Below are 12,131 nucleotides of genomic sequence, written 5' to 3'. Positions count from 1 at the left end.
CCCATGTATTAAGAAATTTCTAAACTACAGTCTCTCAACTCTTTGCGCCTCATCCAAGAACTCATCAAGATGAACAACTTTGGTAAAGAACAACATAGCAAATTCTTTCCCAATTGATTAATTTAAGCAAGCCAAGATGCAACATCAAATCAGATTCTAGATCATGCCTATTTTGGATTTTCACAAATCACCTCCACTTTGCAAACCAAGACCACTATTATGTGCAAAACATTATTTGAATCATCTCCATACAATATTTTGGACAAATTCAAAATTTTGCCTCATGCGGCCATTGTGTCGAGCACTTGGCATGCATTAATCTGAAAATGCAATACACTCTTTTACCCACTGGTTTCTTGACTAAACCATCCATGATCAAGTCACCCCTCACTCCCTCTGGCATCCCTGGACAGAACCACCCACTTGCACGCTTGGTCAAAGCAGAGAAACGACCCAAAACTGGCCATGCCGTGAGCTCATGCACACACTCGGCCATCTCCCTCTCCATCACTCTCCAGCCTGCAGCACCATGTCCAGGAGCCTCCCCTCACTCCCCTGCATCTGCTCGTCCACGCTGTTGACCAAGAAGAGGCCAGCACGAGCCAGCACAGGACTCGCCCATGACCACCAGTGACGCCAGGGCGCGCATGGTTGCGACGCACGGGCGTGCCAGAGCGCGGCGTCGCCCCGTCAGCTCCGACCGCGCGTCGCCATCAGCGCCCGCCAGGCGAGTCACCATGACAACATCAACGCGCCGGACACTCTCTCTCTCCCCCGAGCCTTGTCACCATCGCTCCCGTCGCCGTCGTCCGCCACGGGCATGTCAGCTTACGTCAAGCTCCCTGTCGCGTCTGACCACCGTTCACTGTGCCGCTAAGCGCGTGATGACCTCCAGGACACCAGGAACAGAGCAGCGTCCATGCTTTGCCCCTTCGCTGCTTCAAACGCCGTCGCCATGCTCGACCTAGCCGCGCGCCTCAGACCTTGTCGCCCACTATAAAAGGAGGCCGCCCCAGCTCCAAATCTCCACACCATTCGCCTTCTCTCGACCCAGAACCCCTCCTCTATCCTCCCCTCGCCTCAATTTCTCCCGTAGCTAGCTAATTTCTCACCGGAGTGTCGTGGAGCCGCCGCAGAAGAACACGACGCTAGGCGCCACCCCCGGAGCTACTGCTTGTACCTGGAGCTTCGCCGTCGTCCACAACTTCGCCGCAGCACCTCGCCGACGAGCGCCGGACCACCGGTGAGCCTCCGACCCCCTACCCTCGCCGTGCCAGTGAGCCCGTGCTCGTCGTCGACGACGACTCACGAGAGCCGTTAGATCGCCCTCTAATCCAACGCACCCTGTCAATCCATACCGTTTCGGGTTTAAGTGCCACTGACCAGTGGAGCCCCCTGTCAGGTGGCCTGCTCGTGCGAGACATGCAGTGGGCCAGCCCATTTCTTTTTCTCCCCTTGGCCCAGCTTAGTTTCCCGCGCAGGCCCAGCGATTCAAATTCGAATTAATAGATTTAGTTTGAATTCCATACTGTTGCCATGTTCAAACTTTAATAGAATCAAATCTACTAAGCCAAATTTTATGAATTTGGTATCGTTGGAAAGCTTAGGAAATTCTCTAAACAATTACATTGGTCTCAACCCTAAATTCATTGAAGAATTCATGTAGTAAAAATAACAAGGCAGGACCTTTTCAAACTTCAAACATTTATTAAAAATCAGCCATGAGTTATTTTGAGTTGTTTCCAACTCTCAAAATTTACATTTCAAATACCCTACATGAATATGTAAAAATATGACAGGGGTGTTTAACATGATCATGGACTAGAGCAAAATAATGGCTATGTGGCCATTTCTAGTCCATTTAAATTACCCAAATTTATTTCTTAAATACTATGAGAGGTTTTCTCTCATTTAAATCATTGTTTCAAGTAATTCAATATGAGATAATAGCCTAGTATTTAGAATCTCATATTTAATTACTTTGTGATATTAAATCTTTTCAAATAGTATTTAAATTGTATGGGATATAGTATCTCATTTAAATCAATTCCTCAAATGGATAAATATGATGTGTTGACCTTAGTCAACATATGTTCATGCTTTATCATTTGAGGATATTAAACCTTAATAAGATTCAATAAGAGGAAATTATTTCTCAAAGGAAATACATAGAAACTCTAATAAATATTTTCAATGAGAGGAAATTATTTTTCTTAAAAGAAAGCAAAGCAAACCACCTTGTTAATCATGTTGTGATGCTAGGATAGCTTGTGTGAACCATTTTTGTGTTAATTCTAGTACCTAAGCATTGTTTGGTGATTGTATACCTCGTACCCGTTTATAGACGCTAGTACCGAAGGCTATCAGGAGGAGGAGGTCTTCTACGAGGAAGAAGAAGAAAACTTTGATCACTGTACCACTCAAGGCAAGCTATACTATTGCAAGCTACCCTAATGAAAAGCTCTACTGGAGCAAGGCACCATTGCGCTTTTACTTTATGTTTAATGATCCAATCCCAAGTTTTTACCCTTACAAGATTTTACTTTGATTATCAAAGCTTACTTTTATAGTTAACTTTGGTCTAAGTATAGAGTGTTACAAGAGTATCAACTTTAGCCTAGAGAGCTACCAATTAGCTAGCACCCCTCATGACTAGTTGCTAGTGCTAAAACTAAAATTGATTACTCTAGATGGGAACTTGTGAATCAAATGAATTTGAAAAACCTTGGAATGATGAGTCATTTTATTGAAAGATTTTGAAGGTGAATATGACTGGAATGACATGGTGATTTTGACAAAAACCGATGATTGGGTATGGATGCGATACCATTCCAATTGTAGAGTACCCCCACAATACCGGATTATGGGTAGGGCTTAACTAGAAACATATGGACTTTAGTATGGGTTCCCTCTAAACAAGCGTCATAGGGGTTATGCCGAGGCTGCCTCCGTGAAATGTCAAATGACGTGAAAATGAGGTGGTTGTCCTACCCAAGCCCTGTGCAGTTCCCAGGATAGCGGATGGTTACCACTGGGAGGCCAAACTCATGGGGGAGGTGCCTATACTAGGGTATGTAAGTGAAAGGTTAATGGTTGATGATCCGCATACTGAGTATGATTATTCAGGACTATCCCTGACGGATGCAATCAAATGTTGTGGCACAAGTGTACAACCTCTGCAGAGTGTAAACCTATTTGAATAGCCGTGTCCGCGGTTATGGACGGTTGGATGGCCATACTGTTCCGTCGTCAGAAGTTTTCCAATAATGAATGGTGAATTGAACGGTGAATTTGACTTGATCACAACAGAGTGGTGGGAATGACACTAATGTTCCCACTTGAGTTAAGTTAGGCAAATGAAGAGTCTTTGATTACCAATTGCTTATGAAATAAAACTGGCTTTATGCAAATGAACCTAGAGCTTAGAATCCTCTTACTAAAATTGTTATTACTTACACTAGTTTTAGATTGCGAGTACTTTAAAGTACTCATGGCTGTGTCCCTGGCTATTCCAATGGCCAGACTATGAAGAGAAGCAGCAGTATCAGGATGACAGACAGCAGGACGTGTATGACAACTAGGATCGTCTCCTGACGTCAAGCGTTGCCTGTGGAATAGATGGACTTCTACTACGTACTCCCGCTATGTGTTATGTATTTGATCATTTAATCAATTGTTGTAATGAGACTGGATCATGTGATCCTTTGATGTAAGACTATTATGATGTTGTAATGAATGATGTGTTGTGATATGAACTTATTATATCTCGCAAAAACTATCTGCATGGGATTGCGATGTATGGCATAATAGGCATCTGGACTTAAAAATCTGGGTGTTGACAAGTTGGTATCAGAGCCATTGTTTGACCTTAGGAGACCCTAGTTAGAATGGACGTCTGAAAAACTTAGTTTCAAAACAAATGAAGTGAATATTTATGAAAACTTATTCTCACTCTTATCCTTGAGATCTTTTCAAAATGAGAACTCAATGCTCTACTTTTCCTTGTAATCCTACATAAAATTTTGCACACTTGATCACTTGTTTAACTTACTCACCCTAATTGCTCACAGATGGAGTATCACTATGAGTCCTATCAGCTTGGCCACGGAGGAGACCTAATGTTCGAGAAGGATTTGAAACAATTGGTTGAATATCTAGGACGCCCGTATCCCGAGTTCTTTGGAGTGCCACTAAATAATCAGTCGGGAAGACAAGCCCAATGGGAAGTTACTGCAGATCTGAAAGGAAAGCTAGGAGCCCCAATTTGGGAAACCATATGGTTTTCTGTAAAGGGAAACACTTGGAAGGAAGGAATAGCCCAAGCCATGCAAGAAGCAATTGCCCGTCTGTGTGGACAGAATTTGAACAAGATCAAGAACACTCGTTTCTTCTACTACCCAAGACATGACCCCATGTGAAGGCCAATAACCATGCCACCGCACCCGGAGATGAACCACTATGTAGCATACCTGGACTTTATGTTGTACAAGACCCGCAAGGAGTTGGACAACGCCCGTGCCTTTCGCCAAGCACATTACCCATGAAGACGAAGAACCTACCATTCCGGATGAATAGTAGTATCATTAGATCACTTGCGTAGGTGTGAGTTCGTATCTTTCCCCTTATATCGTAGAACGAAGGAATGGTTCTTAAAACCAGCGTTGTGTTAGCTTGTAATGTGTGATGCTTGGTATGAATGAAAAAGTGTTGTTGGTTTTTACCACCTCAACACTACTCAAGTTTTGAAACTTTTTGAACTTTAAACCAAACAAACCATAGAAATTTCCCTCTTATCTTATCATCTACCTCAATGTTTAGATGGCCCCTCCAACCCGCAGCACCAACCAAGATGCAATGCTGCAGATGCTGCAAATGATGATGGAAGATCGAGAAGTCGAAAGAGCTGAGCGACAAGCCAACCTTGTCGTACTGCAACAGCTAGCCCAGAACAACCAAGGACATGGACATTAGGATCATCCTGGATCCAAACTGAAGAATTTCCAGAACACAAATCCACCCATGTTTAGCAAGACAGAAGAGCCCCTATGATGTAGCCCCGGTCACCGACGTCGCTACACCAAGGCCAACAAGTCCCCCAAGTGGACCGATGACACGAGCCCGAGTCAAAGCTCTTCATGATGAGGTGAACTCGCTCCTCACCACCCTTGATCTTGGTACCCCTTTGGATGGATTGCTACCTCATGCCGACGTGCTATGTGTCATTAGGTACAAGGCGCGTCAAGACCACGGAAAGGAGGAGACGCCAAGGTCAAGGGAAGGAGAGAAGCAACTGAACATGGAGATGATCATGAAGCCGAAGCCGACGTCGCACGAAGCGCTCCAAGGAAGAGACGGACGCTGGCCGGTCCAGGACCCGGTCAGACCGGACCTACAACCGGACACCCCGGTCATAGGCCCGGTCGACCGGGCGCAAACCGGGCCAGCTCCCTCGTACCGGACGACGATCGGACCCAGGACCGGAAACTTCGCAGTTTCCCGGTTTGCGCCGATCGGCCCGGACCCATGACCGGACGGCCCGGTCACAGCCCGGTCAGACCGGCCCCAAACCGGACAGCCCGGTCCAGGCCCGGTCCGACCGGCCCCAACCGGACCTGACGAGAATGCCCCACCAAACTGCCTTAACTTATCCATTCGCGTACCTGTTCGCCCTTGCTGGCCGTGTATGACTATATAAGTAGCTGGAACCCCTCATCAGCTCTTTAGACTTGTTTTGAACTCAAACCTACATTTGAGCTTAGTCTCCCTTGGGTATCATCCCTCTGTAATCAAGGCCATCCTTGTTGTTGATTCGGATATTGTTGAGTGAGATTCTAGTACAAGCTACTCTCTCTCCCTCACCAATCCCCTTTTCTCCAACACCAATCTCTCACCGGGAATTCTTCCGCGTGCCTCTTCCGGGTGATTCTATTGGCGTGGTCCATCGAGCCACGGGGGTAAGTATCGGGTGTATCAGGTTGGTGTGCGTGCGTGAGTCTCGGAGTTCCTCGTGTTCGTCGTGTTCTTCGTGTTCCTCGCGTTTTCCCATCTCCTCTTGGTTTCGAAGTCAATCCGCGAGATCGGGCCACACACGGGGTCTTAGACCTCATCATATGGTATCAGCAGCTCTTGGTTACCGCGGATTTGACCTCCCACCCACCCGATTTCGTTCCTAGAAAATTTTCCAAAAAATAGCCCTAAATTGCCTTTTGACCGATCTGTGATTTGGTTGCGTTTTGAGTGGTTTTGGTCCGTGGATCTGGTGTTGTTGTGCTTGATCTACTATTTCCCCAACTTTTAGCCTCCAATTCCATCGTTTCCCCTCGATTTGGTCGTTTTGGCTTGGTTTTCGTGAAGAACAGGAGAGAGAAACCTTCATCCCGCGAAATCCGGTTTCGAGCCCGGTCAGCAAGACCCACGACGGACTGACCCGGCCAAGAACCCGGTCGGCCGGGCGGCAGCCCGGACAGGCCGGTCCAGGAGCCGGTCCAACCGGACCCTGCATCGGGCGCATCTTCGCGCTCTCCTTCGACCTCGTCTTCCGGCGATCTCCACCACCACCACCACCACCACCATCATCGCAGGTATAACTTGCAGGTCACCTTGTAACCCCTCTTCCTTTTGCGATCTATCCCATCGAGCATTGCTTGTTTAGTGTTGCGAGACATTGCACGTGGCCCCGCATTGTGAGGTGTGTGTGTCGCGTTGAGTAAGGCACCCAAGCAAACACTCGTGTGGCAAGATCGCAAAGGCGAGGTTAACGCTAACATAGTGCGTCAAAAAAGCCCCAAAAACACAAAAAGAGTGCGAGTAGCACCATACATCCATACATCCATACATCCATACGCCCATACATACAAAGTGTCCACGTGCCACCAAAGATACAAACGAGTGCAAGTGCCGCCATATACAAAAGAGAAAAAGCTTTTAAGCAAAGAGAGATAGGAGAAGAGAGGCCACGTGTGAATCTTGTTGTCTCTTCCTTTGCAACCAAAGCTTTGGCTCTCCTTGTGTTAGTGTGACACCGAGCACTTATACATACACTTTTCCGCTCACTTTTGGTTGCACTAACCCCGCTTATCTCGTGTGTGTGTTCCACAACTTTTTCCGTGTTTATAGTGATCTTCACATTGACATTTGGATTTTTGGACCTCACCCACTTTTGACAACATACTCGATCTTGGATTTGTCTTTTGGCTTTCCACAACACTCACCTAACACCATATTTGCTAGCTTTTGCGTGTGGTTTTGCGTGTGTTCCCGATACACTTGATCTTGCTTTCGGTTTGGTGGATTGCCTCAATACTATCTTACCTTGGTAAGAGTGCGAGGTAGTCTCCTTCCACTAACATACACAACATAGTTCTTGTCTTTCCATCATGGATAGGAACGGAGATACCAATAGGGATGAAGAGATCCTTCGCAACACCGAGAGGTTGGCTACTCAACACAACCTATGGACGCAACGACAAGAGTTCAAGGAGCAACTCTCCCTCTTCGAGACGCGCATCGATGAGCAATACAATGAAGTGGCTCACAACTTCTCCACCGTGAACCACGACTTGGCCCTTCTTCGTGAAGCTACGGACAACTTGAATGGCCAAATGGCGGCCAATGATGCCAACATGGAGCGGCGCATGGATAGCCTCGAGCGCGCCATCACCAACTTGGGTCGCCATCGTCGACACCGCTCTACTTCCTCTTCATCAAGCTCTTCCTCAAGGCATGAAGACCATTACTCTCATGGTGGCCTTTCGTCCCCAAGCTCTTCTTCAAGGCGTGAAGACCATCATCGACCTCATCGCTCACATGCTCGTCATGAAGACTCCCGCTCCAACTATAGGCGTGGAGAAATACATCGCCATGCTCGTCCACATGAGCGTCCTCCACAAGCTCAAGACCTTCAACAAGATCGTCACCAAGTGGATCGCCATGCTCACCATGGGCGTGATGGCCATCCCCAAGACCAAGATCCTCAAGATCCACCTCGGCGAGATCTTCGTCGCCACCCTCACCATGACCAACGTGGCCGAGGAGAGCTACACCATGATCAAGATGAGAGACCCAACCTTGAGCATCGTCCTCAACCGCGACAAGATATTCAACCACATCCTCACCGTGAACCAAGTGAAGCAAGCGTTCAACTCCAACGCCAACCCAATGCTATGGTTGGCCGTAGAAGACCTCCTATTCCACCTCTAGCCGCAAGAGTCGACGGCGCCCCTCCTCGTAGAAGAAACTTGGAGGATGAAGAGAACATGTATGGCAAGCTCAAGTTCAACATGCCCAAGTTCAAAGGTGAAGACGACGCCGAAGCATACCTCTCATGGGCACTCAAGGTGGACAAGATCTTCCGCATCCACAACTACTCCGGTGCCAAGAAAGTGGCTATGGCATCACTCGAGTTTGAAGACTACGCCAACACTTGGTGGGAGCAAGTCCTCACTCTTCGCGAAGAAAAGGGTGAACCTCCAATTGACACTTGGGAAGATATGAAGAAGGAGATGCATGCTCGTTTTGTCCCCGCACACTACATGACCGACCTCTTCAACAAGCTCCAAAAGTTGAAGCAAGGCACCAAGACCGTTGAGGAGTTCTACAAGGAGATGGAGCTCACTATGATGCGAGCCAACATCCAAGAGTCCGAAGAACAAACAATTGCTCGTTTCTTCAATGGCCTTACTTATCCTATCAAGAGGATTGTCGAGTTCCAACCCTACTCCAACATGGTTGAGTTAGTCCACCAAGCATCAAAGGCCGAGCGCCAAGTGATTGAGGACATCAAGTACTCCAAGGCCAAGTCCTATTTCTCCTCCAAGCTCGCTACATCGACTCCTCCTACTACATCAACTCCTTATGCTACAAGTGCCAAGGCCGACGCATCCTCTACACCGTCCAAGAAGACGACTATCCAAAGTCGCATGAAGCAAACGGTCTCCTCCACCGCCTCCTCTAAGGCATCCACGGGACCCTCTAGTGTCACTTGCTTCAAGTGTGGCACCCAAGGTCACAAATCGTTTGAGTGCAAGAACACCAAGGTCATGATCACTATGGAGAATGGTGACATCGAGACTCTTGATGAAGATGAATATGAAGCCCTTGTGCAAGCCGCCGTGGCAAGTGAAGAAGCCTATGAACAAGAAAGTGGAGAAGATCCTCTCTTATGTGAACATGACCCAAGTCCCTCACTTGTGGTCACAAGGGTGCTAACCACACAACCTCATGATATGGAAGAACAACGGTGCAACATCTTCCAAACCCGTGCCGGAATTGGTGGCAAGTCTATCAAGGTCATCATCGATGGTGGAAGTTGCCACAACCTTGCGAGCACCGAGTTGTGTGAGAAGCTCCACCTCACTCTCCGCAAGCATCCTCACCCTTACCATATCCAATGGTTGAGTGACAAGGGCAACGTCAAGATACAACATACCGTCACCGTCAACTTCAAGATCGGCCCTTATGAGGACACCATCGAGTGTGACGTGGTACCCATGACGGTGTGCCACATGTTGCTTGGCCGCCCTTGGCAATATGACAAGAAGGCTATACATGATGGACTCTCCAACACTTACACCTTCAAGGTCAACGACAAGAAGTTCGAGTTGCGCCCGATGACTCCTAGCCAAATCATCGCGGATAATGCGAAGGCTTTAGCGAGGGCACAACTCCGCACCCACCATAGTGAGTTGAGAGGTGAGGGAGCGACCCACCAAATGGAGAGTGAGCGCCACAAGCCATATATGAGTGAGCGAACGAGCGTCCTCCTAGCCACCAAAAGCGAGTGGAGAGAAGTACAAGCAAACCCATCCACCATATTGCACTACGTGCTAATTTGCAAGGGACCGTCATCGGAAACTAACGACTTAACCAACATTCCTCCGTCTTTGTTGTCTCTTTTGCAGGAATTTCAAGACGTTTTCCCCGACGAGCTCCCTCATGGACTACCACCACTCCGCGGCATAGAACACCGCATCGACCTCATACCCGGCGCTCCGCTCCCAAACCGTGCCGCCTATCGCACCAACCCCGAAGAGACCAAGGAGATCAACCGTCAAATTCAAGATCTCCTCGCCAAAGGGTATGTCCGTGAAAGCCTTAGCCCTTGTGCGGTTCCCGTGATCCTCGTGCCTAAACCGGATGAGACGCAACGGATGTGTATGGATTGTCGCCCCATCAATGCCATTACCGTCCGTTACCGCCATCCCATTCCGCGTTTAGATGACATGCTTGATGAACTTAGTGGTGCCACGATTTTCTCTAAAGTCGATTTGCGTAGTGGTTACCATCAAATCCGCATGGCTATTGGTGACGAATGGAAAACGGCATTCAAGACCAAACTTGGTCTCTATGAATGGCTCGTTATGCCTTTTGGTCTTTCCAATGCACCATCTACTTTCATGCGCCTCATGAATCACATCTTGCGTCCTCTCATTGGCAAGAGCGTGGTTGTCTACTTCGATGATATTCTTATTTATAGCAAAAACCTCGAGGACCATGTGCAACATGTGAGAGAAGTCTTGTGCATCTTGCGCCATGAAAAGCTTTATGCTAACCTCCCCAAATGCACATTTGCTCAAAACAAATTGGTTTTTCTTGGTTTTGTGGTTTCCGCTAATGGGATTGAAGTTGATTCTTCCAAGGTGGAGGCCATCCATAATTGGCCTACCCCTACAAATGTTGGCCAAGTCCGAAGCTTCCATGGACTTGCCGGGTTTTATCGCCGCTTTGTGAAAGACTTTAGCACCATCGCTTGCCCTTTGAATGAGCTTACCAAGAAGAATGTTCCGTTTGTTTGGGGCAAGGCCCAACAAAATGCTTTTGATGAGTTGAAGAAATGCCTTACCGAAGCTCCACTTCTTGTTCTTCCAAATTTTGCCAAAACTTTTGAGATTGAGTGTGATGCAAGTGGGCTTGGTATCGGTGGTGTTCTTATGCAAGAGGGCAAACCCGTGGCATACTATAGCGAGAAGTTAGATGGCGCACGCCTCAACTATCCTATATATGACAAGGAGCTCTACGCTTTGGTTCGTGTTCTTGAAGTTTGGCAACACTATCTTTGGCCAAAAGAGTTTATCATTCATTCCGATCATGAGTCCTTGAAGTATTTGAAAAGCCAACACAACTTGAACAAACGACATGCAAAATGGGTCGAGTTCATTGAGTCCTTCCCATATGTGATAAAATACAAGAAGGGCAAGGACAATGTTGTGGCGGATGCTCTTTCCCGCAAAAACACCCTTTTGCTAACTCGTTTGGATTTTCATGTTTTGGGACTTGAAGAGATCAAAGAACTCTATCCTTCCGATTCTTTCTTTGCTCCCATTTTTGAGAAGTGCTCCGTTGAGCGAGGAGTGGATGATTTCTATTTGCATGATGGCTATTTGTTCAAAGCCAACAAGATTTGCATTCCCGCGTCTTCGCTTCGAAAATTGCTTTTGCAAGAGTCTCATGGAGGAGGTCTTATGGGCCACTTTGGCCGTGACAAGACATATGCCATGCTCTCAACCCACTACTATTGGCCAAAGATGAAGCGAGATGTGGAGCGCCTTTGCCGTCGGTGCACAACATGCTTACAAGCTAAGTCTACCTCCAACCCTTATGGTCTCTACATGCCATTGCCTATTCCTTTTGCACCATGGACAGATATTAGCATGGATTTCGTTCTAGGCTTGCCTCGCACTAAGCATGGTCATGATTCCATATTTGTTGTAGTGGATAGATTCTCTAAGATGGCTCATTTCATACCTTGCCATAAGAGCGACGATGCTTCACACATTGCTTCATTGTTTTTCAGGGAAATCGTTCGCCTACATGGAGTACCGCAAAGCATTGTGTCGGATCGAGACGTCAAGTTCATGAGCTATCTTTGGAAGTCGATCATGGCGAAGTTTGGAGTCAAGCTCTTGTTCTCATCATCATCGCACCCGCAAACGGACGGCCAAACGGAAGTGGTCAATCGAAGCCTCTCCACCCTCCTACGGGTCCTCGTGAAGAAAAACTTGAGGTCATGGGAGGAGTGCCTTCCTCACGCCGAGTTCGCCTACAACCGCGCCAAGCACAAGACTACATCAAGGAGCCCCTTCATGGTCGTCTACGGCTTCGAACCGTACACGGCACTCGACATACTTCCGCTT

The sequence above is a fragment of the Lolium perenne genome, chromosome 2 (assembly GCF_019359855.2).
Source record: "Lolium perenne isolate Kyuss_39 chromosome 2, Kyuss_2.0, whole genome shotgun sequence".
Taxonomy (NCBI): domain Eukaryota; kingdom Viridiplantae; phylum Streptophyta; class Magnoliopsida; order Poales; family Poaceae; genus Lolium; species Lolium perenne.
Note: the sequence above shows the minus strand (reverse complement) of the source record.